The following is a 5,075-nucleotide window of genomic DNA, read 5'->3' as shown; positions in this document are numbered from 1 at the left end:
ACCCAGAAACCAAGAAGACCCGACCGAAGCTGCCTTCAGGGTCCAAGAAGGACATTTCCTCGGTCAACAGAGCTGTCATCGCTGTCGCAGCCAGTGGAGGCAGAATTGACAAACCTGTCTTAAACACTGGCCATGCCTACCATAAGTACAAGGCAAAGAGGAACTGCTGACCATGTGTAAGGGGTGTGGTCCTGAATCCCGTGGAACATCTCTTTGGAGGTGGTAACCACCAGCACATTGGCAAACCCTCCACTATCCGAAGAGACGCCTCTGCTGGGTGCAGAGTAGGTCTCATTGCCGGACTATGTGGAACCAAAAGTACACAGGAGAAAAACTAGAGCTCAGGAGCTATAAAGTATGTCCCTTGGGGGGTGGGGAGATTCTACAAGGCCAAATGGAAGAACTTAGAGATTATATTTGTAGAGTCTATATGTACAGTGAATCAGAGTAAAGTATCTTGGGCCATCTCTAGTCCCTCTGAAAACTCTCCACTTTTCATGACTATCAAAGCCTTCCAAAGTAGCCTTAGCAGACCGCTGGCTGTTCCTGTGTATTGACCTACAGCAGAGATTCCCCTGCCTGCTGTAATCGCCTCCCTGTGGCCTCCACCAATGTATTTGGAAAATACTTTTGTTGTTCCATAACTAATGAAAAACTTCATGTAGCCACTATGGTAATAGAACATGGTATTTGGCTGGCGGGGGAGGGGGAGAATCTGAACCCCTATTTCCAGGCATGGCTATTTATATTTACTTTCAGAATAAGTTTTCTCTTATTGCCTTTGAGGCAAAAAGTGTGTTTCTGTATTGACAGGCACGACGATTCCATCAAGGAAGCCATGCCAGACCGCAAACATGTGGCTCACAAGAGGCAGCTCCACTCACACCCCGAGGTTCTGGACAGCACTGAGGGTGTGGCGGCTGCTTGTGTCACTCACATCTATTCAACTGCAGAATGTGCCTCTGGGTGCTTGCACTAAGGGAACCCAGGTCCCCAAGTCTAGCCATCTTGTCAGCTAACAGGAAGGGGCCTGATGAATGTAGTAAACAGGCACTGAACCCATCATCTCTTCATGGAATCACATCAAGTTGGCCAAATAGGAGTCCAATCCATCCCCTATGGGCTCCGCCCACCATCCTGAATGTTGCTTTATGCCTGCTCAGTGGTTTAGGCATGGCTGCCGAGAGGGGACAGGAAATGGAAGCACTATGGTTAAACTGGGCAAGATGAAACCTGAAGAGAGGTGGGAGGCTGTTGTCTGCAGCCCAGGGACTGAGTGAACTTCAGAACCAAGCTGAACTTCCCATCCTTGACATGGTGGCTGCCCACAGCCCCAGACAGCAGTGATGCCCTACACTCCTTCTCTGTGAGTTTCACCTGCACAGAGAAGAGCAACCTTCAAGCTGGGAGAAGTCAAGGCGAGCTCAGCTGGGCCCTGAAGGGGCCCTTAAGAGGACAGGACAGGAGACTGAAAGAACTGGAGAGGATTAGTGGCGAGGAGTGTAAGCGCGTGTGTACAGGTGCCAGCTGTTGTATTGCTGCGTTTACCGCTCTTACCGGAAGATGGATCTTATTGAAGGCGGAGTCCAATTAAAGGCGAGAGGAAACGGGCAACTGCTCAGCTAGGAGGAGAAAGCTAATGGAATATAAAGCTAAAGTGAGAAGCCAGAGGAAAACCAGAGAAAATGCGAGCTTAGTAATTGGCCACCCACCCGGGGAGGGTGAAGTGGGAGCAGAGCGGAGATGTCTTGGAACTCCGGCACTGGGTGGTGAGAGGAAGTTAGAGCCATTATTAGCAGCAATGGGAGTCAGGGAGGGCAGTAAGTTTGTGGGGGTGGAGGGAGCAGAGTTTAATTTTAGATGACTTTGAGGTGACAGTGGGACGCTACAGTAGAAATGTCAAGTGTGCAATTGGAAATGGGTGACTGGCATTCATGCTGTGGGGACAGAGCTGTCACTGACAGATGGACCATTCACCTCAGGGTGGCATCATCCAGGTAGCAAGGAAGGCAACCTCCTGATGATGAGCGAGGGAGAGGGAGGGGGAGTTAGAAGAAATGGAGGAACAGGAAGAGCGGACGGGGGAGATAGAGGTAGAGGAAGAGAAAGGAGAGGAGGGGAAGAAGAGCTGGGGAGGAGAGGAGGGACGGAGAAAAAGGAAGCCGAGGGGTAGGAGAAGGGGGAGGAGGAGAGGGGAAGGAAAAGAAAGAATAGGAAGGGCAAGGGCGGAGGGGGAAGATGTAGAAAGGAGGCAGGGTGCTCGTGAGTAACGAGAACTGAAAACCAAAACCAGAAGACAGACCTTGGGCTTTTAGACATCAGGTTGTTATTGAATTTTAAAGTCAGACAACTTTGGACATTTAAGGTAAACCTTCAAAGGCAAGCTAGCAACGTGGAGTGGGGCAGAGGGGGTGTGTGTGTGTGTGGACTGCACAGAGAGAAATGATGGAAGCAGGCGGCCGCAGTCCACACCACTGTGGTGAAGCTTCACTTCTACCCCAGTGTGTCCGCATCCCACCACAGGAGAACGAGGCATTTCCCCAGGCCCCTCCACTCTTGCTGTCTCCCTCCAAGCTTTCTCAGCGTGCCCAAGAGGATCCAGAGCCAAGGGGAACAGGTGAGGCCCAGGGTGGGGCAGCTGCCACAAGAGGCCTGGGGTCTTTCTCATTTGTGCCATTGTGTGGCACGGCATGGCACACTCCTGTGCTGAGGTCTAGTAACCCAACCTCATGGCATTGCCCTCTGCTGGGACCCCCTCCCCCCACTCTTCCCTGCATTTGCCCTTTGTTGCCCTGTTTTGTATCCCTTGGAGGCCCTGACCTCTCACATTGCTATAAGACGCATCTAGCGCATGTGTTTTGGGGATCTGTAAGCCACAGCACTGGCCCTCCCCACAGAGGTCTTCTGGTTTCTTCACTGAGTGTGCGCCACTTCCGTTATGTACACTTTCTTGCTGTGGTCAGTTCTGGTAATACGTGAGTGGAGTCCATAAGCCTTTATGGAGCAGGGATGTCATGTGGCTTTATCTGGAGGTGGCTAGCCTTGCTGGTCGCCTCCCAAAGCCTGAGAGAGACACAAACATCACGGGCTTAAGCATGAGTTAAAAAGCAGGCCCATTTTCAATTTAGTTAATACATTTCCTTGACCGTTTCAAAGCACACTAATGGATTCCTCTCAATTCTGGATGCGTGGTTTTGTTTTCAGGCACTTGAGATGCTCGGCTGGGCCTTGATCACTCCAGTAAGCAAACTGTTTCTCAGTGGTTTTTCTTAAGCCTTATAAATCAATTTATCAGCATTCTAAATATGACCAATATCTCGTTTTCTTAACAGCCGGGCATTGTTTATAGCTATCAAGATCTCTTAGACTTTTCAATTTAAAACTCCAATCTGTGTTCATATTGATTAGGAATTTTAAATAAAAACCAGTGGATTTGTTGGGATGTTGGGGCTCAGAATCCCATACCCAAAGCACAATGTTCTGACAGGTTGAGAGGAGGGCCCCTGAAGTTGGTCTTCCTGGCCTAGCCCTCTCTCTCCTCAGAAGCAAGTTGGGGACACCAGAGTCACCATCCAAAGGCAGGTCATAACACCAGCACCCTTCCTTCCCCAGAGCGAGGCCAAGGCCTGTTTCTCTTATCACTAGATTTATTTTTGAAGGAGGCTGGCTATATCCAGGAAGGAGAACCACCACTCAGAGGCTTACTGGGGCCCACCAGCCTCCTATCATAACATCACACGTCTGGTCTGATTACGTCTCTATGTGGCTGTCCATCTTCCATCAAGTCTAAGTATAGATAGAAGCCTTCCTCAGTCTGTGGGTCTTTCTGTGTAAGTGTGCTGACCTGGTCAGGAGAAGGGAGCACGTGTCTGTCTCCCACTAGTGACATATGCCGTGAACTTTGTGGTATGTGAGTATGCAGGTACACATCTGGGTATACACACACATATGTGTGAGGTACATGCGGAAGTCTGAAGACAACCTTTACTATCCTCAGGAGATGTCCACCTTGCTTATTCAGTCAGGGTCTCTGGCTGCTCTGGAGCATGCCAAGTAAGCTAGTGTACTGGCTACTCCAGGTGTCCACCTGTCCTCTGCTTCCCATGCTGGTGTTAAAAGTGCACATCACCTCCGCTCCTAGCCTCTGAATGTAGGGTCTGAGGCTCGAACTTGAGTCCTTACACTTGCATGATAGGCACTTATAGACTGAGCCATTTCCCCAGCCTCTGAGGGGGCAATTCAAGCACCCATGCACAGATGACCTCTGTGTTCTGTGGGAATCTCCGTGGTGCTGGAGTTTTTCTTCATTCATTATAAACTTTCTCAGGTCAAGAACCTCACCTACTGTACAATCCCAGGTGAAGAAGGAGTGGAGGTTTCAGCCCCTCTAGTTGCCAGAGAAAGAAATATCAAATTCCATCTGCACCTAAACCTGATTACAACGACAAAAGACAAAACAAAAACTCAAAATAATTCCATTTATTTTCAACTTAAAAGTAGAACCTGTTGTTGTTGTTGTTGTTGTTGTTGTTATTATTATAACCTATAACATTCATATGGATGTTAGTCACTGGATGGGCTGAGTGGATGGAAGGCACACAATCCCAGCCCAGGCCATGCTAGGTTCTTGACTTCACCTGCTGCCCCACCTTGTGGGCTCTGGGAGGGAGCAAATATGATGTATAGTCAGTTCCCGGAAATGTCCGTCACTGACCGAGAGAACACTGTCAGTCAGTTCTCTGACTAGCCAACTACTCACAGCCGAGTGCTCTCTGCCTCATTCTCTCTCCACCTTCTGCATTCAGCTCAAAGAACGCATGGCAGGGATTGTGCCACGTGGGGCTTGGGCAGGGGGTACAGGGGAGCACTGGTAGGCTGATGTAAAATCCAGACCAATTCCTTTCTAACCCAGCTGTGAGCCCCAACCCTTGTTGTCAATTCTGGAGCCACCATGGCTCACACGGGTGGGTACTGTTTACACTGTAGGGCTGACAGTGCCAATCTGTTGCCTCCACACTTAGCTCCTCAGTGACTAGTTTTGGTGTGTCAGGAAACTTGCCTACTGTTTTGAATGG

The 5,075-nt window shown here is 49.6% G+C and overlaps 1 pseudogene across 1 annotated transcript in view; it reads left to right on the top strand.

Annotated features, from left to right (window-relative positions):
• The window catches only part of LOC311589558 (large ribosomal subunit protein uL2-like), a 705-nt pseudogene extending 367 nt beyond the window's left edge, over window positions 1–338 (top strand). The window contains exon 1 of the transcript in view: window positions 1–338. This exon is cut by the window's left edge and continues 367 nt beyond it. The product of the transcript in view is annotated as a large ribosomal subunit protein uL2-like (transcript).
• The last annotated feature ends 4,737 nt before the right edge of the window (window positions 339–5,075 follow it).

The sequence above is a fragment of the Acomys minous genome (genome assembly GCF_964271855.1).
Source record: "Acomys minous genome assembly, chromosome: 18".
NCBI classification, from domain to species: domain Eukaryota; kingdom Metazoa; phylum Chordata; class Mammalia; order Rodentia; family Muridae; genus Acomys; species Acomys minous.
Note: the sequence above shows the minus strand (reverse complement) of the source record. Positions and strands in the feature narration are given on the sequence as shown.